Genomic DNA, 23,050 nt, shown 5'->3' with positions numbered 1-23,050 from the left:
CGACCCACGCAAATTATAATATATATTATGTAAAATATAGGATGGCTACCGCGGAAATAGGACGATTTTTGAGTAAAAGGCAATTGCACTCGGTTATTTTTTAAATAAAAATCATTTTGTTTCGTGCAATTTTTTTTTTTAAATTACGTTAGTTCTATATAACACCCAGTCTATAATACGATATGAGTCTGTCCTTATGGATAAAAAATAAAGTCGAGGTGAATGCTTTTGAGTATGCAACCAAGTTAATTAATCGGAGCTCATCAAGAGTGTGTCATGTTCACCATATGAATATTTCCAATGGCAGAGTTGCTCGATTGCGGCTCGAATTTGAGTAGCCATATTGCGTCACAAATATATTAAACTCAGTATAGATTCTCAACCTTTTCTGGTCCATGGACCCTTTTAAAGTACAAAATATAATCACGGACCCCTCACCAAAAAAAAAAAGAAATATATATATATATATAATCAAATAAATGCGAGCAAGACATTATTATTGTTATCTTAAAAACGCTATCGAAACAAATTAATTTCTGGGCGGACCCTCGAGTAACCATCTATGGACCCCCAAGGGGTCCACGGACCCTCGGTTAAGAACCTATATATTAAAGTAACCCAATTACATAATGACCACATTTGTTTAAAGTTATTTATTTATTTATGTATATATCATTACACAATATAATATACAATTTTCAGTATTAGTCAGTCTTAGAAAATTAGTAATAAACATGAGTTTAATATTGATACAATTCACTAATCTGAATACATTATAGTATAGTAATTTTTTACGTAAAAAAAGTAATAATAATAATAATAATATTTATTTATTCTATAAAATATTAAAATTGTAAATAATATTTTGAAACAAAAGACGACTTATAAATGAAAGATCTTTTCAAAAGCCGAAAGGTTGTGCAAGAGGAAAGGGATTCCAAATCAATGATACGAATATAAACAAAAATTTTTTAAAATTGACTATAATAAGCTAAAATAATATATAATATGCAAATATATTTTAATAGTATACATTTACTGATATACTTATTAAGTTAAATTTAATTAAAATCATAAATTGTACACAAATAATAAACATTTTTTTTTTTTTTTTTAAATGTTTTATCAGTATATTTAATTTGTTTGACCTACTTATTTTTTGTAACTACCATAGTATAGCTGAGTCACACTAGCTTTGCATTATTGTAGTTTATCTAATCTCTTATCTCTAATGAATTAGAAATGGGGTATTCTTTAAAAAGTGTATTTAGTTAGCCAACAAAATATGTAAATAATCGATGAATACTATTAATTTAAAAATTGTCTATTTTTCGTGGGTCACCCTAAAAAATGTATGCAAGGGGTTATCAAATGGCAGCCTGTCGATGAATTTTTATGACCCTCAAAAAATATTAATTAGTGATCTCTACTCAATACTTATATGCACAACAGTGGTCGCAAAATAATACATCACGTATTATAGGAGGGTTGTCATCATCGGAAATAAACAAAAATAGACGCGTCTGAAATTTTTTCGCGATATCGTCTATGGGCTGGATTCATATAGGTAGAATGAATGCCGTGCGGTATGCGATAGTTTGATTTATTGTTCAACATGTCACGAAGAATCGTTAACTGACTCACGCAACCGAATTGTATTTTATTTGACATAGCGGGTTTCGCAAATTATACACGATATAATGGTTATAATATTATTCTATAAAATATAATAATACTAATAAGACAGCGTTCTGTTATAATATGACACGTACGTACGCGTTTATAATGACAAGTGGTGGTAATGTTAGTGGTTGTGATTGTGGTGGTGTGTATATAATAGGTTTATAAAAAAAAAATATCCAACACGTCACTGAAACGAGTTTAAGCGTGTTACTGAAATAACATCTAAAACTGATTTCCCGCACAAGTCTACAAGTCTTCATACGTAAGTAATAGACTTTTACGGTCAAACCAAATACCAATAATAATAAGTGTATCCGTAAAACGTATATACGTTATAATAATAATATATAACGTGTATAATATAATAAGGCTGATAATATTATAATTTATTATACAGAGTGATTTAACGATCACGTGCAATCCCTTTTCCCCCTTAAATTCTGTGATTATTCAAAATATGATATTTGGAATTTTTAAAAATATTTAAAGTTTATACTTTTAAATCCTTGAGATTTTTTTTAAGTATTACTTAAGAAGTATTCTGTGGAAGTTTAAGCTACTGTTTTTTTTTTCTAATTAAGAATCCTATTTATTTTTTTTGTAAATTTTTTAGCATGTAATTTTTTTTTTAAATGTTGCCGTTTTAAAATAAAAATTTGAACAAGTAGCTTATACGTAAGTATACTTTTATAAATACTAAGAATAATTAAATGATATGATAATTTTAAAACTTAAATTATTAATCTATCAACATTTGTAATCTGTAAAAATTGTTCAAATATAATGAATACTAGATCTAATATTATAAAAAAATCTCAAGAATTTTAAAATATGGTACATAAGCATGCTTAAAAATACTAAAAATCAGAATTTGAATAAAACGGTTATTAAAGGAAACTACTGGAAAGAGTATGTATGGTGAATTACACTACATTTTCTAACAATATACATCAAACTATGGACGTTTAGAAATTGTACGGTGGCGGATTTTATCTCGTTTCTCTCGAATAGGTTCAGATACTATTTGTAGACTTGTAGCAGACGAGTCGATCAAATGCACTGCAATATATGGCCATAGTATCTACTATGGCGGTGCTTTCAAAACATAAAAAGTAGTTTTCAAGTCTCGCGGTCCGTTTGATTAATCCGTACCCATATCACATACCCACCTGTACATAATATAATATACACGAAATATTCAAATTTCAAACCGTAGTCCAAAGAATTTAATATAATATTATGAAGCTTGTAAATATTTTAAGTTTATTGTATATTATTAACATCACATTTAATACAACGACCGATATTCCTAAACGTTATACCTACTATCGCGTATTTCGGTTAAAATATTATTTTTATTACTATTCACAATCTTAGCTTAAAAATCGCTTAACATGTTAATATAGTTATTGTTTATTAATATTACTGCTGTTTATTTATGAATTTTATTTGTCACATTATTCGAAATCGGATTTTCGCAGAACGTGTCCATGGGTGTTTTTTTATAACGTGATATGCATATTGTTATATTATAATATTAAGATTTCTAACGACGAGTTCACGCAAAATCAAAGAGCATCCTTTTAATTTAATATAGCATTGAAATTTAAACGTCAGTTCGTGCATATTTACATGATATGAGCGTGTTTAAATCGTGCATCATGGTGTAGTATAATACGATGATTATTCGCCTCCGATGGAATCTCGTTTGCAACAGTTTCGCCTAAATACATATTATTTTACGTCTATAATATTATTATGTTCGGTCGGCGTGATGCGCTGTATGTCGGATCGCAGAAATCGGTAATTCTTCGTGGGTAGGAAATCGTCGAGACGAAGTGGCTGTGTGCGACAAACCGGCCGTCGTTTCCAGCCCGGAGCGGGCCACCTCGCCACTGACGAGTACCTACCTATATAGGTTCTATATCGAAACAATTGTGTCCAATTATGACTATTTGGACTGTAAGAAGAATGTTTGCTTTAGAAAACTGTAATATAATATACTCGAATGAACGTTCGTTGAGATAGTCGTGAAACAGTTTATAGTCGCGTGCATGTATGTATAATATACACATATGGTTTACAGGATTGGAGAACGGTTCGGGGGTGGAAGGAATGATAAATAAAGCCGGAAGGAGAGTAACGAAATGGAAAACTAAATGCACAATAAAACAATAATAAAGCCTAATATGCGAAGGAATCACGATTTAGGGGAGGTGGATGAGCGGGAGAAAAATAATAAAAGAACTATGCTCCGTTCTGGAGTAGAAGGGTATTGCCGCTACTTCTGGTATATTATTATTATTATTATTATTATTGTTATACAGCCGCTGCTGTTATCGCGGCGCGCGTCGGGGCTAGTGGAGCATGTCTTGTCGTATTTGGTTAGACCCTTTGCCCGCCCGCGATCATTCTTTTACTACTCACTGTTGTTTTTAATACGATATTTAGGTCACCCAGCACCCTCTTTAGAAATGTCTCGGCACGTGTCCGACTGCGGTGGTTTTTGTCGACGTTGTCAACTTTGTTTCGATCTCGTGGAAGACGGTATAATAATAATATGCGTAATATTATCATAATAATTGTATTATGAACGGACTATAACAATACTATAATACTGTAAACATTAAGTATTTTAGTATCATAAAATGTTTGTGATTTTCAGAAAATAATCGTTTGGAGACTTGAAAATGTTTACCGATAATCCTTGACTTGATTCCTCAACGGATTTTTTAGAAACTATGTTTTGCAGGGTTCCATGTATGTATGATTTCGTTGTTTTTGTCTTAAAATTTCGAAAATAAAGTTTTCTTGTTAAACGCTAAATAAATCTTTATTGTACATAATATAATAGTGTTGTAGATTGCGTTATTATACCAAATATAATATCAGAAACATAAAATATATCTAATCGGAAATAACAACAATATGACATTACAGTAATTTATGGTGTCATCGTTAGTAACATTGTATATTATTACATTATATAATAATGTGCACTTTATAATAATATACTACTAACATGAAAATTGAAAAAACAACTGACTTGGAGACAAAATATTATATTTATTTATTTAAATAAAATCAACCGTGTGTTTGGTTCGAATTACAAATTGTAAATAGGTAGTAGTACTTCAACAATATAATATTACCTTTGCACATGAATCAAAATATGTTTTATACGGAAGACGGGCATTCTCCCTTACCGCGGGCATTGTCCCCTCTTGAAATGAAAAAGAAATAAACACCGATTTAAAACATATTACATATATTTGACAATTTTAGACGAATTTCGTTTATTTTATAAAACAATGATTGTTTTTTGTTTGATTTATATTTTATACTATATCATATTATTATAATTTGCTAGCTGTCCTATCTTGCTTTAGAGAAATAGTATATTTTGATTATATATTGACAATAAAACTGACTATTTTTGAAGTTATACCTTATATTTCATAAATAAACAAAATATTTGTAAAAACATCATAGATATTATTATTGCTGTGCTATTTTTTAACATATTTTATTATAATATATTTATACATATTATTTTTTATATATTTTTAAAGAAATATTTACAAACTGTTTATGTACATAAATTCTTTGAGTAGAACTTTTAGTAGTGCGTTGTATAGAACACGTTACCTAATAGAAGGGAATGTCCGATAACATCACTTAAAATTTCAGAATTCAACACGTTTTGAGATTTAATAGTTTTGGATAAGTCATATTGTTCAAGATAGATGTCATAAGATTTAGTAAGGAGTTTATTAATGGCTGTTGTTAAGAGAGAAAAGTTTTATTATTTACAATTTTTTCAGATAAACAATATAACCTAGGCGGTTATTAAATAATAATATTAGTGGGTAGAACGGGCAAAAGGATGCCGTGGTTATGATCTCAAGCTAATGGTAGTGTGATGTGCAGTAAAATTCACCAATCTCATTTATAAATTAAATATATGACTATTGGGACGCGATCAATTCAATCTGTTATATTTTATACACCTGTAGTTGTACATAGTGTATTTTATATACAAGCTGAAATCGTCGTCGTAAATAATAACAGCAGTAGCGGTAATAACATTTTATTACAGTCGACTATTATATATATATTATAATATACTATAAAAATAATATATAGTCGTGTTATATTACAATCGAAATCGGATACGTTCGAAAAATTAATGGTCTAGAATTTCGTCTTTAAAAAATACGTACTTATATTTGTTGTTTACTTTTAACACATATTGAACATAAATAAAAATCTATGAAGTACATTTTGTTTTGTGTGGTAACTCTTAGATTTAAAATACATCTCATTATCGGGTGGTATTTGCGCCCTTTACTGTCTTATGTTGGTTACTTGCAGCGTTAATGTTCAACATAGAATTTACTTGATTTTTTATCTTTAAGTTTTTTTTTTTTTATAGTATTATACATCATACTGAATATAGAAATGTACTATTTTTCGTGCCTTTCAATTAATAAAAATTTTAATTTAATTTCGCTCGGTTTTATAACAAAATGTTTTGAATAGACTCCAGTCTTAGAGTTATTTATTTATTATTTAAATATAAAATACGCATGATTTTTATCGTGCTGAATATAGAAATCATGAAAATAGTGTAGTAACTACAAATTTTATAATTGTTTTAAAGTTCAATTTATACTTATTATATGATTTAATTAGATAAACTGAATAAAATAAAGTTTTTAATATTTTAAATATGAATACATAGTTTTAATATTTAGAGGAAAATATGTGAACACAATTCTAGTTCAAAAATTGTATAGTTAATAAAGAAAAGTACCTTTCCATTTTTTTTTTTTTTTTTTTTGGAGAAAAATGGTCCCATTTAGGTGTAATATTGGGTTATATAATAGATAATTCTGCTGTGGTAAAATAATTAGGTATCTAAAATATGCAGAAGAACATTATTGTAATATAAGGAATTATCGTTTAAAGGATCGCGCGGTTAATCGCAATTTGTTAGACGAGAGGAATATTATTATTATTGCAAGGCATAATTTATCTACGCACCGTTGTTTGTTGGCTTATTAAAAATATGACGGTAGCTATATTTACACGTACGTGCATGTAAATTATATCTCAGTATATTATACGCGCGCGCGTCTTAACCTTAAGGTCGTACTTATTCGTTAGATAATTTGTTATTCTACGGCGGGTGAGGCATACGAACGATATGAACGAGAGATAGGTGTACTTATAAATTCCGTTATGTTCGAGTACGAGTTATTTTCCCACAAATACTTAAAAAAAGAATAATACTTAAATAATAATAATAATAATAATAAAACAACGTGATAATTGAGCTGGACAAATGTATACATTTATATAAACGTAACGCCTATTCATCATTCTGTCAATGACAGCGACGTGTGGTTAAACGACGTCGAAATTAAATTATTACTTTTAAATATGCATATCCGGTTTCCGTTTCGTTTTAACTTCGTTAAACCTACCATTGATTTCTCATATAATATTACAAACGTAGTTTATAAGTAATAGTATGTTATTAAAAAAAAAAAAATCAAACACATGAAATTAATTTCAAAAGTATAGTTAATAAATATTAAGTTTTTAGCACCAAACCCGCATAATTGTATTATATGAAATTATTATATTTTTAATTAAATCAAAGATAAATACAAATTACTAATATTCACACTATGAGTAGGTAAAATATATCCTGAAAAGTTGTTTTAGCTATCAAAATAAGCTATATTGTTGTGCGTAAGAGCTAGGTAAATAAAATATATTTAATATATATGTACAATTATCAATCGATATATAAATTTAAATTAGAGACAACTTGTGATAATAGCGTTAACGTATTTATAATTGTGTCTACAGATATATAAAGGCAATTAACGTATAATATAATATAATATGAAATCTTAGTCTATACTGAGTAATGACTAGTTTTTATTAAATTTGCTAAAGTTTTTTAGTTTTTAAACTTTGATTTATACAGAGCTGTAAAATTTCAAACTAAGATAAATTGACCAAAAGAAGTGAGTTAGTATAATTCATTTTAGCATCATAAAATATCTAGTTTTACTAATGTTTTTTAAAAACATCCACTACATTATACCAATTTTCAATAATATTCTCTATAACTTAAATAATTGCATATTTATTGTAAACTGCTTTATTGGCAATACCTTAATTTGCAGTTACAGTCATATTATTATTGTTTACCTGTGTATTATTATTAACGGTATTATATTTAAATAACGATGTGCGATTAACTGCGTGCATTTTGTATCCTCGTCGTTATCGATTGTTGTCTACATAAATTTAATAATATAATAATATATCATCTCTTTTTTTTTCTTTGCGATTTCTTCGTCTAAGTAGAGGTAAGTATATTATTCATTGTAGACAACAATTTGGAGGGACTCAACCGCAACGATTCTGCAATTGCAAGTGATGTACGAGTATAAATATTGGTGTCCGGCCAAATCGACATCCTGCAGGAAATATATTTTATGTTCCGTATAATTTCGTATTGTATACCTTTATATAATATATATTGTACACACGACGAGACTGATGCTGCTCAAGTAGGTGTAATCGTTGATGTAGTATTTAGAGACTACTTAGTTGGTATATGCGTCACGTTTTGTAAAAAATATGTACAAAATGGAAATTAATATAATATAAAAACATTCCCTGCCCTCGACACTCACTAAAGACTGATAAAGTGAGAACAAAAAAATGTTTATCGTAAGTAGAAGAGACTCAATGTCTCATTTTATCCAGAGAGTATTTTAATTAATTTTTCTAAGAATATCTTTATCCGTCACGTTATACTTTAAGCATGTATACAATATATATTATGGTTTTTAGATACAGCCAGTGTCGTATAATATTATATATTGTTGTAGATATATAATACTAAGTGCATAATCTAGCTCAAATATGTACTCAAGAATATTCAATAGCGCTTTCTTATTCCTCGGACTAATTAAATATTTTGTTATGTACTGAGTAGGTAATACAGTGGTGTCATTTCAGTTTTTAAAAGAGGAGGCAAAAGTTTTGATAAGCTCATTTAACTAAAAAAAAAAATAAATATAATTAAAATTAAAACCATCAAATTATAAAATACAATAAAGTGTACCTATTGTATTTATTGAATAAATGTTAAGACATCACAAGAGTATTGGATATATAATCGCTACATTAACAGCAACAGCACATATTTTATTTCAAGCCAAATATTTGTTATTTACTTCTGCACGGAAATGTTTACAATCGTGCATGTGATAAATTCATTATTTGGCCGCAAAAGCCAAAAAGCGATTACAGTAATAACAATAATTACTTCTGAACTAATCAATGATAGGTTGACAATGCTAATAAATTTTAAATTTTATATTTCATTTCATAATAAACAATTGAAAAAAAAAAATAATCTCATTGTGAATACTGAACATCATACATCAGTTACCGATCAATAAGTACAGAAGAGGGTTAAATTCTATAAACTCCCACTCTCTTGAGTATGCCTCTGATCTCGCTAATAGTAATGAGTAATGACTAATGACATATTTGTTATAGTCATTTAGGATACAGCTGGTGCAGATGTTAACGTGGATTATGATTTATGATGGAAATTAAAACGCAACCAGCAACGGAGCTAATTTAAACGGAGCCACTAACGTTGAATGTAATATTATGGCGGTTGACTTCCAATGTTTGAAGAATCTTAAATATATTATACGATCTACATAAGTCGCGGTTATGCTATTCGAGGTGCACACGTAACTTCGATTACTCTTATTTTTGTTACTATTACGAAAACATAATATCTCCGACTGGAAACTTCAGCCAAGAGTATAAGACTTATCCTAGTATAATATGGCGGTAGTCGATCTAAAGAAAAAACATCTTCCTTATCCCTGCAATAACAGGAGATCGCGGCGGCAAATCGGTATTATTATTATCGTAATCACGATTATCGTTATTACAACAGTTTGCAGCCCTTGTCAGTGGGCGCAATTAATACTGGAACGGTCGCTGCATCAAGGAATTCGGTCGAGGATAAAATTCCGCGTCCTTATTTTCGACGACTCGACGACCCACACATGCGTCCGCGACCGCGGGGTGTGTGGGATCGATGATGGACCCGGCTTCGTTGCGTTCAATTTCCCTCCTGTCGTCGTACTATGTATATCACAGTCTCGGTACAGTAATAACGTAACGGCAGAAAGAGTACGCGTGTACAATATGATACATAAAATTGTATTACCCGTGGCCTCGCGACACCCCCCGTGGCGAGGCCACTCTGCTCCTAATGGGTCCGAAACATTTAAAAGCGCTCACCGCGAGGACTCTGGCTGCACGTTTATAATGTGACGGCGTAAGAGTGTGCACTATGCCGCTGCACAATCAAGACTTTTTAAATGTTCTGTCAGACGATCCACTAAAATGTTCGACGAAGTTACAGTGTACTATATTATTACAGCCTCAACGACGATTTCTATTTCCGCGTCATCCGTCGGCTAGAAGTGGGTTTCCTTCTTCACGCTCTTAAATTACACGAAGTCCGTTTAGTCGATCTCTCCTCACCTCGGTCACAATTATTGTTATATTACCGTAAACCGCTTCAGACCTTTTACCGCGAATGTCCGAATGCTTGCTTTTATTCTCTTACCCACTCTTTGCAGTCTGTCGTCTGTAATTATTGTTTATACGTTCAATATTATGAAGGCCCTCTTCCTTTTTCTGCCAAAAACCAATATTATTGTGGTTATACAGCGGGCATGTAGCTAAGATTGAAAAAAATATTGAATATAGAAATTAAATAAACTTCAAAATAAAATGTCAATATTTTTGCTTCAAAAAAAAAAAAAAAAAATTGAATCTTAAAAATTTGAAATTTATTGATACACGTTTTTACACAAATTTTAAAGTTTGTAAAAATAGTGTACATCATTCTATTGACATTATAATGTCGTTTTTTTTTTTCAAATTAATTTAAACTAAATTTTATTGAAGCTCTATAGGAATTAAGATTTGATGATTTCTCTTCGTATGATTTTTGTAAGTTTATTTTTGTTTCTGGGTAAGGATTACTATTTACTTACTTTATTGATACGTTTAAATGCTTTATAAACTAACTAGTTATAAACGTTCAAATAAGTTTGAAAAAATAAGATAAGAAAAATATTAAATCAAAAAATAAAATTGTTATGTACAAAAAGTTAATCGAAATTATTAGGTGCATAATATATAACGAAAGTATTGTATTGAAGTTTCGAACGACGCATCAAGATCAAGAACAATGAAAATGTAAGAGCAAACCAAAATTCTTTAGTTGTACATTAAGATAAAACGTTAAAACGAGATTGTACAAAAATATAGTAAATATCAACGTTTGAAAAAGATTATGGGTGAAATGAAAATGGATATAAATAAGATGAGTAGAGATTTAAAGGGATTGACTTCGGATGATGCATCGATGAAAACATTGAAAACTTTAATAAGTGAATTCTCTTCACTATGATATGATCAAAATGGATGACAATAATTAGTTAGACTACAATATTAAATAATTATGAATGTATGAGTAAAAACAATATTATAAAATTCTTGAGATTATTTGTATACATATGGTAATAAATATTTCTGTTTTTTTTTTAAGTAAGGAACTCCTTTTTTAATGTAAGTAATTTATTGAATAGTTTTTTTAAAAATATTGATGCATTTAATTTACTTAATTTAAAATTTGAAAAAGTAATTTCTCAGTTATTGAAATGTTAAAAGAATAATAGTTCTTAAAAATTATTTTACAAAAAAATAAAATAGATATAATACCAATATCGAATTATATTTGTATCATTTTTATTAGTTATAAATATTGATAGATTAGTATAAATAAATAAGTTCTATAAATTACTAAAGATCAAATGTTATCTTCCAAACCCATTATTACAGAGTAAATATTCTTAGTACACAGAGTTAAATAACTCAAAAAATATTTCTTCTATATTTGAATTAACTACATTAGAAGTTACAGATAATTTATAGTAGAAAAGAGAGTTCTTGTTTGAAAAATAGAAGTTTGTATCATCACTTAGAAAATTTTAAGCAGTAAAAAAACATATTAAGAATTTCAAAATATGGTCTTTAAGTATATTAAGTTATTTAGAAAATTTTAATTCAAATAAATTCATTATTAAAAAAGAATTTGTAGGTGGACGTTTGGTAAATCATCCTATGTGTTATAATAAAATACATAATATGGGGTTAATGACATTATCGGAGTGTATAGTAAGTTTACTGACGTAATTAATGATTTTTATTCGTTTTGATAATATGATTTTAAGGGCGTATAAACTTAACTTGAAATTATTTTGCCACCATGTTACGCATAGTTGACATTTTGTAATTAATTCGCGATTTATGTGTTTTTGTATATGATAATGGATAACTTAAAAGATTGTGCGTTTGTTGTGATTATTATTGTTATTGTTGTAAATAGATATAATAATAGTGAAATGTAATTTTATGTTATTCGCACTGTGTCTCCGAGTATACACTGTACAGTATTTTAAGTGAGTGAGCGCGATGCTTTATTTTTAATGTAAGCATAAATCTTTCATTATTTAATGTATTTTTCATATTTTGTTTGTTTCAAAAACTTTATTCATTGCGATTATGGCTTAATTAATTCAAGAGATCTAGCATATCAAAGAATGAATTGTGAAAATCTGAACTTTTTTCGATTAGAGGTAGGAACCAGTGTTTTTAATGTTTAAGGAAATGAATAAAAGTTTGTTATTTTCACACTTGATCTATAATAACTCAATACGTATTATTTTCATACAGCTGTTGTTCATTTATATCGTATAACACTATATAAATGACTTGAAGCATGATAATTATATATTAAATATTATTATTAAAAAAAAAAAATATATATATATATATAACATACCTACTAAACTAATGTGTAATATAGATTTCATTGTATTTAAAGTTTTGGAAATATTTTGTTGTTTTTAGTTTTATCAATATTAAAATAACGAGTTTGTTCAATTAATTTCTATTCAAAATCAATTAAAAAAAAAAAATTTAAAAAAATAGCCGATAGATAAAAATATCTTAAGATATATATTTTATATATATAAATACGGTTTGGGGGCTATGATACTATAAAGTTTATAGAATTTAATGTTATTTGCATAAAGAGAAAATCTAGAGTTACCTGATAAATAGCTACGTTAAAAGTAGGTACTTAGTAAGTACTTACTTTGAAAACGATATTGTAAAAGAAAACATTTTAAAAACTTGATAAAGTTAAGTACTAATAATTATAATAAAAGTACCTATAAGTATATTTTGTTTTTCAAATAATTTAATATATCAATATGAAATTTCAAAATACAAAGTTAGGCGAACCCTGTGTCTTGGAAACAAGCTTTCTGTAACAAATAAAATTATAATAATCATAATATTTTAACCATTTATGTATAAATTATTCTGTAATATTTATATTATATATACTCGTATTACTCATCATATACGAGTATATACGTGGAGTTTAATAAACTTACTTTGCTGTGGTGTAAATTTAAAATTTAAAATGGAGAATGAAATTTTCTACAGTTTTTCACTAATTTAGACAAATATCGAAAAAATCATTAGTTTGTTGACATTATTTTATATACATAATATTTTGAGTTAAACCATTACAGAACTCACGTTTTTAAATATGTTTACCTTTTAATACTATTTCGTACAACATGTTTAAATACTTAAAAGTTTCTATTAAAAACTATATATTTTCAGTAATTATAAGTTATTATACACATGAATATGGTGTTTGTGAAACATATATTATTCACTTTTTTACAAACTACAGGTTCATGTTCGTACAGTTAAAATTAAATTCAAGAGTATCTTGGAACGATAAAATAAAAATTCGAACATAAAGTATGTACATTACTAAAAATAACAACATTTTTGGGCTTTTTGGCTTCCAAACTCGGGTACTCTGATTAGAGGGCGTTCCTTGATCCGTCTTGATCATATCACTGCTGCTATACATTGTTAAATATGAGAGACGTGTCTGGGGATAAAATTTAATCTGATCCGGTGTTCAACCGTGATATTGTGAAGTTATCGTTTATTTAATTTTTCGTATTGCTAAATTTATTTAACATCATCAAAATAAATAGGATTATGATGGTGTTAATTATGATTTTTGCAAAGATTTAAACAAATTCTTAGTGTAAAAAGAGAAATTTACGTTCACAAAAAACACGCAGAGTGGTATAGCTGATACAATGTACGAAGTGCGAAGAGGTTCGTGCTTACATTCTTTGTATTAATAAAATATTTTAATATTTATATTAAAATCAATATACCCTGATGATGTATTGTTAGAACGATCGTGTGTATAAACGATAGTTGCGAGCTCGGTTCTTTTATTTTCGTATCATTTAATTTTGTACGTACCTAGCTTATTATATTATATATATATTTATTGTGTTGGACTAGTCGCGTGAAAAGTTAAGCGCACGACTACCTTCGTGGAATTACTTTTTCTTCTCTTTCCTCTCTTCCCTACCACTAAAGAAAACGTTCAATTTGTAGTCCTATTACGCAGTACGCACAGAAATCTGATATATGTATCGTTAGTCGTTACGCAAGTTTTCTTTGGACGTAGTATAATATAATATTATACAATCGCCAAATTTCCATGATCGAAAGACAAGTCATATACTGATAATATATATTATATATTTATACATCGAAATGGTATTGTGTTGTGTGCCTACAAGTATTTTTATTAAAACATGCCGTCAAATGCTATTGTTGAGAGAATTCTCGTGGCCTAGGGTAGATATTTTTTTCATAACAATGTCTAAAATGACACGCGGAGGTACGTCATATTATGTACATTTTTTTTTTTTTAGAGAATCGTATTTTACGCAATATTACAGAATGATAATAACACGAAGGCTCTTGTAGGTACTTACAGAAATATTATTAGTAGTCGGTTGTATACGTGCATGTGTGTATGAGTATATGTAGTGATATGGTGAACTTAAAATTGTTTCTAAGCTAGTCTAATATTCCACACAACAAAGAACCCGAATAAAGCATTAACTATCATATTTTTAACTTTTTTATTATTTTATTTTAAATTATTATCCACAACCCGTTAAAAACTCAAAGCTGTCTCTTTTGACCATGTTATTGAACGTAGTTTTAAATATTAAATATATAAATATACATATTATATATATACACTTTTACATTAATGCGAACCGTATAAAATAGCATGATTTATCATATCCTGTTAAAAACTGAATTTTCATACTTAAAATTTTGCACCTATAGTGCAACTTGTCAAAAACATTGATGATTATTATAATTAAATTTCACTTAAGTATAATATAAGTAATATAAATGCAGTTGTTAAACACAGTATTTTATTCAATGTAATTCTATGATATTTTCCAAGTACATTATAAACTTAACTTGTAACTGAAGAATAGCCAACATCGTAGTGTTCCAAATGCTTTCATAATCATATAAAAAAAAATATCGATAAATTAACTTTTTTAATTTTGATTAAAATATAAAGTATACAATTACGTAAGTACAAGAATTTTGGAATAGGGCCATGAACTAATTAACTGTATTAATCACTATTAAACTGTGACTGCACAAAGCGACTTATTTATTCTGTTCAACAGTCAATAATTAATTAAAAAACCGATCAAATATTAGCTGTGGAATATAATGTAATTTAGTTAAGAATAAAAAAAACAAATAGCATTTTTTCTATGCTGCTGAGAAAACACGCATATAAATCACATGTCGTAAATTGTATATTCATCAATAAATTTGATTTTGATATTAAAAGTGATGTTTATTGAAAATAATATTATGTATGATAAAGCCTGTTATATCTAAAATCATTTTGTCGTTATTAAATTGTACAACGGATTATTATCACATGGATAGTAGATCACGTTCGTATTGTTTTACTCAGTTCTATAAAGATAACAAATAAATTTGGTAAAAAGTATTCACATCGATACAGAAGACTCTAACTGCAAGCATAGAAAGCATAAACAGTTATAATATATATAGAACTATAAATTTATAATAATATTTTAAAATACGAAAAAAAATCATTTTCTTTCTGCATGTTACGTATTTTTGCACATAAACATTTATGATATTATATTATACTTTCTTACGTAAGTCTATAGGTTAAGTTCCCGAGTTAACTCAACTTGATTTCCGTATTTAATAATAAAATTATTCAAAAACTTTGTTTTGGAATTTGTAAGTATACCTATCTATAGGCCATATTTTAAAAATACTAAAATGATTTGTATAATTTAAAAAATTTAATTTTCCATTGGCTATTGCCGTATTACATCTATTAAGTAATGCATACGTTGTTTGTGTTAAAAAAAAAAAAAAAACCCTATTAATGATAAAACAATTTAAATATAATTTTAAATAAATTGTGCAATATTCACTTAAAAACGTAATCATCCGTTTTGATGTACATTCTATTGAAAGTCTAAAGCTTACACACAAGTTAGACACGTACATACAAGATATGAGTGCATGTACAATGTGTATAATATACTACCTATAATAAATAAGATAATAAAATTAATATTATTTGATGCATCGTAAAAATATATACAAATTGTGTTATTTCTTACTTGTTTAAATGTTAATCACTAATATCGACAAATTTTCTCTCGTTAAATCTTTTGTAAGATTCACCAATCATAATGGTTCTTATTTTTTAATTTATTACCGAATTTATTAAAATTACATTTCATTTATTTTTTTAAATTGTTTTTAAGGACTATTTTTCTTAGCGTATACATTTTAAGTTAGTAACTATTTAAATTTACTTGCATTTTGATTACAATTATTGAAATTTATTGAAAAACTATATTTATTGTGCTTAACAGTTCTAATAAAAAAAAGGATGGTTCTAATTTAAACAAGTTATTGTATTACCAAGGAATATTTTTTAAATTATACGAAACTCTTCGAATAATTGAAAATGTGAGTGTACTTGAAATTCTGTTGATTATCAGCGATTAACATTAAAGCAAACAATGTTATGTTCCTAGATACTTTTGATGCATGAAATCAAATTAAAATATATTTTATATTATATAACTATTATAGATGGCACATACGTACTTATTATACGTATCTACACACACGCCTCGTCTATATAGGTTTGACTCGTGTGTAGGCTTTCAAATTTCGATAGCATATATACAGAGAGATGGGCGATTGAGTTTTTATGCGAATGTCGCACAGTCTATTTAAAATTGTTTGAATTTTTTTTTTACATTTTTTTTTTTTATATATACAAACAACGCGCGTATCGCTCAATCCGGTGGTGGTGGTCGGTGCGAAGTGAAGGATACGTGTTATTAAACGTCTCTCGTTGTTGGCTCAAAAACAAAATGCTGTTCCAGGTAAGTGCCGTAGAGCATTCCAACCATATAATTTGTTTTTTTATTTATTTTCGTACTCAACAGCAATATAATAATGTATGTAGGTACTAAGCGTATATAAAAACGTGTCAACTAAATATATTATGATTATTATATCATAACGTCTTAAACAAATACACTCCACGATATATCATTAATGACGTTGTTGTTCAATATATTATTACCAGAACTCGGAACTTCGCAAATTTTGGTATATTTTAGAAACGGCATATCCAAAATTGCATTTGATACAAATTCGTTTTGTATTACATCCAACTTGAATCCAAAAATGTATGCTTCATATAATCACATATTTTATCAAATTTAAGTGATTTAAATAGATACATAGATCATAATATGTATATTAAATTTAAAATTAATATTTCAAATGTAGATAACTCAAAAATAAAATATTTTGAAGATGATAGGAAAAAAATAATGCGCATATTTTTGAATACTTGTATTATTATATTTTAAGTTAACTCTTATTTAAATGTTTATTAAATTAAAAAAAAAAATACATTTATATGACCGCATATAATTTTTTTATTGCATATGTTTGCACCTATTTCATTGTTTTTAGTACATACAGTTCAAAGCCCTGATTGTTGTTGTTATTATGATTATACCCTAGTTGTAAAGTTCTTAGTGTGGAGTACAGCTGTAGCAAAGGGTCATATAAACATTTGATTGATATACATACACTATTATAATGAACCGTTGCCATACAAAAAACTACAATAATATAAAGATATGATGCTCTAGACGATTAATAAATTGTTTTATTTTTAACGTATGTTGCGATTTTTCTCCATTATTTCAGCACCTTGTTTAGCATTTACCGGCAATGGAGTGGTGCCAGGGTTTAGGGACAAAAAATGTCGGAGAGAAACGATTTCGTTCATATTATTTCGAGATGTTATGAGGACGCGATAAATCAAGATTTGGCCGCAATGCGATACATTACATTCCACGCATAATGTCTCCGGAATAATAACAACGCAATTAATTAGCGCACGTTACTCCACTTTCGAAATGTGAAACAAAAACAATTTTCATAAATCATCTATATTAGTATAATATTATAAGTACATGAATATTATTACAATATTGCAAAAATATACGATAGATATAACCGTAGAATAAATATTAAAATAAAATAAATTTCATTGAGAATAGACAGTACAAGTAGTAAAAATCTCTACCACTTTAAAGATTTCATTTTTTTTTTTTTTTTTTTTAAGAATGTGTTAAATGTTTTTGTACATTTTCAAAAATTATTTATGAACACAAACTTCTCTAATAAAAAATTTAAAAAAAATGCTCCTAAACCCACTTTATAAATTTATTAAGATTATATATTTATATGTCGGTTGTCTGCGTAAAAATTAAATACATTTATTTAATGTTTTAAGCATTGATTGCTGGATATATTTAGTTGATTTACAGCTTCAAAATTATCTAAGAACGCCTATATAAATTTGACTTTTTTCTAAGCATACTAGTATACAAATAATGTAGTTGTATTGCTATATATTTGATTCGAGATGTACTATTTATAAAGATGAACTTTTGTTAGACAAATATCCCACATTTGTAATTTTTATTATCATATGTATATCCATTAAGATGTAGATAAATTTGTTTGTAACTTTTTTACTGTAAACCGCTGAAATTTAACTTTACAAATGGCACGTGCGTTATGGGAGGAACTTGTTTTAATACAAATATATATATTACTTGTGGCGGAAAAAAGGAAACTGCATGTGGTAGGTACATAATATCAACTCTTTTAAGTTATAATAAACGATTCTGGTACTTAGGTATATCATCTAGTTCTATTGAATAACATCCGCTATTTTATACCTTTATATTTTTATAACTGCCTTATAGGGATATTTATTTTAGGGTATATTATGAAAATATGTTAACTATAGTTAAATAATAATTAATAACAACATTAATTCAAAATTCTTACAACTTATGACAGAGTCAGTGAAATTGCTTCGAAAAAATGATAAGGAAAAGTTGTATAATTCGATGTACGGTATAACTGATGTGAAAACATTGAAAACCTGTCAGAAAAAAATATGTATTTGATCACAAGGTGTCTGGTTTGCAAATAGTACGCTATCCGTTTGTAGGTGTTATTTGCTGTTGGTGCAAACATTTAAGATTATTATAAATGGTGTAGAAAAAAAAAATGTCGTGTGCGATAAAACTGTCATCGACTGGAGCGACTGTTTCAATGAATCGCGTGTAATCGGAATCGAAGAAAAATTTCTAAAGATTCCACTAATACATATTATGTTATAAATATTTTGCGAATAATACATAAATAGCTTATAAATTTACCGATTGTGTATTTAAATACAATAAGCTGTATACTAATGATGCACGAAGCGTGACTGTAAAGGATTATACGATAGTTTATTATACCTAATAATTACTTAACTTGGTGTCCAACTATTATGGTGTTCATGAACGTGGACATTATAATATAAATTATTCATTTTTTTATGTTATTAAAATATTTTAAATTATATTTTAAACCAGTTTGTGAGTGATTATATCTCGATATAAATCATAGGTAGGTACGATAGTTTGCAGGTACACGCATTATAACTATATTCGTATATACTTGAATGATTCTATTTTCAAAAAACGCTTAGAATCTAAAAAAAAATAAATATTTATCTATTAAAATTTTAAGTCGTTACAAAACAACGTTTTTTACTATTTATTTTGTATCGTTGTTATTCTTTTAAGATTTTTTTCTTTGATATCAAAATAAACATTTAATTTTAGACAAATATCTAGCTTATGAGTTATGACTGTGTAAGTTAAGTACCTACTTAGAGTTTATATGAACATATCGATTTTGATTTTCTATTTTAGTTATTTTAATTTTAGATATCGTAATTTAACTATAATTAACAATTTGTATCTACAATTAGGTTTTTATCTACCAAACTACTCAAATATCTAATATTCTGTTTTGGAATATGAAATTAAAAATCTAATGTTGTCATAAAAACAAGTAAAATCCTTAAAAACTGATAGCGATAAAAATTGAAAAACGTAAAATTTTTCAATGATTTTGTTCTGTAACAAGTGTAATTATTTAAAGTAATGTAAAAAAAAAATATTTTCGAAAACTTTGTTGTTTTTAAAATAATGAGTGTTTTACGTAGTTAAAAGAAATACTTGGTAAAATACTAAAATAAACTATATCGAACCTATAACGTATACCTCTGTACGACGATACAACAACAATAATTTTTTAAATAATGATGAGCGTTAATTCAGTCGAATATATCATAGAGATGTGGCGTCGGTGCGTCCTTTGAAAATAATATTACGAGAATTGCTACAATAAGACGTCGGACCACCATCAAAGTCAAGACATTATTTTTATCAGTCGCGTGCTCGTTGTCCGCCACGACCTCGCGTGCACATTCCCAAATTCTTAGCGCCGGAAAAAAAACAAAAAAATAAAAAAAAATTTATTATAAAAAAGTATTCATCCGAATCATAATAGTTACAATGCGGTGATTCATATCAAACATAATAATATTTTATTAAATAAAATACAATAATATTAATGTTTTTCTATTGTTGCTGTGTCCGACCCATCGATTATTATTATTATTATATTATTATGATTTTATATTCGCCCGGTCACCGCGATAATGACGTTCGATTCGCGCACGGTGAGATATCCTTTTCGACGTCCGGTCGACGCGTTTTTAAATGACCGTGAGACGATGACAATATGTGCACATAATAAATAATATAATCGTTATATTGACGCCGCTATGTACATAATAAACGTCCTATCGCCGTCTGTCGGTAATTTTGTTATTATTATTATTTTTAATCCACTTCAAAAGGCTTGTGTCAATTTAGATGATAATCCGCACCGTACGTGACATAATAATAGTTATTTATATTTTATAATACTATTGTACTATTATTGTATCATCGACGCGGGTGCTGAATACTGTAGCACACGTAATAAAATATAAATATTATGTATAATAGGTACGATAAATTCGTATGCCTATACATAGTGACGGACACGCACGACAATGCAGCGGGCCAACTTATCAGGATCGGTGCCAATTTCGTTGAAAATATAACGGGCTGATAAATTTATGAAAGTCCAAAAAAAAATTTAATTAAGCCTAATCTCATTGCGCCACCAGCGACGCGAAGGCGGCCGAAGTCGCAAATACTTTTACTCGTACAATTTTATAGTATTATACATAATTTATTAAAATAGCTATTAATATATTATATAATACCATTTCACAGAGAATAACTGAATACATTTTTATACAATTTTTTTGGAAAAAGTTACAATAAAAACTAATATAGCTTTTCATGTGACAAGGTATACCCTCAAAAATGTTCTATATCCCTCCCCTTCAAACTCATAGTGGGCAATTTGATTAAGTTTTCAGTGGAGTAGAAGAACTAACATTTGTATATAAAAATTAAGCTTTCTAATTATATAAAAATTAAAATTGTTCAAATTTTGGGTGCCAAACCAAGACCATCATAGATATTGAGACAGTGTTCGAATTCCCAACTAACTCGTTCAAATATAACATATATTTGCTTGGTATGACATCGCAACTAGTAACAACTGCTGTTTTGGAATTTTCCGTTTAGTTCTTTTATATTAACAAATAGTTCCTAGATAATTTATGGATTTCAACTATTTCAATGTCATGAAAACAATATAATTTAAACATTAATAGCTCTTTATAAAATTTTAGTGCGTGAATACTCTGTATCTATTATTTATTTTATTATTTGTGACTCATGAGGATCTAAGTTTACTTACTTTGTACAAATAGTTATTAGACCCTCTAAAAAAAAAAATCCCTAGCTGTGCCATTATTCTCACGAATTAAGTTTACTGACAAGTTACGGATTACTGTGTCTAGATATTGAGGTATAATATAATATGCCCGACGCTTTTGTTTTCCGATCAAATGTATATCCCACGTAGTACCTACGCTAACCTTTTTTTGTTGTGAGACCACGATGCAGACAAAACTAGTGATTGTAGTTGGTAAAGGGTGGAATTTTGTGAATACTTGAAAAGTTGTGAGACTTTTAGAAAAATAAGAAATATGTATAAGTTTAGTACTCTTGTAATTGATAATAATAGAATCAATGAGTCATGTCTATACGGCTCTATACGCATAACTGCCGGATGATCTATGAAAAGAAGAGTGGAAGATTAAAATGGAAGAAGAGAGCTCTTGTTTCCGACAGCCACTTTTTCGAAGACGGCTGTCTTAAAAATGTATATATCATGGTTGCTTATAGAGGTCGCCGATTTTATGTTTTACAGCTCGTGTATTAACCACGAGCTTATGCTCTAGTGCTATACCTTGCATGGTTGCATTCAGGAAAGTCAATTTTTAGAGTTAAACCCAAATTCTTAAATTATAATCATAATCTATCTGATTACGATAGAGGATTAGAGTTTTAGTATTCAATCATTTATTTTTTATTTGTTTGTTCTTAGTTACATTCTAGTAAACTATAAAATATACATTTGATGAAAAATAATTCGAATATAATAGGATTTAATAATATAGTATAGGTTATTACGATTAAATATTATGTTTTGTACTAAATATTATTTTATTTATAGTTTTAATTTTTTTTTTTTTTTAATAAATAATACATCGGTTATATTAATATTGGTGAAAATTATATTAATTTTTATATATTTATTAAATTCTATTTGAAAAACAGAAACAACACTTGAGTGTCAAATTGTAACCGTAGTGGTAATTTTGTTTAGCAGGTAT

General features: G+C 27.8%; 1 protein-coding gene across 1 annotated transcript in view; it reads left to right on the top strand.

The window, feature by feature from the left end:
* LOC112600893 overlaps nucleotides 1-23,050 on the top strand; it is a 127,697-nt gene that overhangs the window by 9,709 nt on the left and 94,938 nt on the right. The window lies entirely within an intron of this gene.

The sequence above is a fragment of the Melanaphis sacchari genome, unplaced genomic scaffold (assembly GCF_002803265.2).
Source record: "Melanaphis sacchari strain LSU unplaced genomic scaffold, SCAv2.0 Contig73_pilon_pilon, whole genome shotgun sequence".
NCBI classification, from domain to species: Eukaryota; Metazoa; Arthropoda; class Insecta; order Hemiptera; family Aphididae; genus Melanaphis; species Melanaphis sacchari.
This window is presented reverse-complemented; position numbering and strand designations above follow the sequence as displayed.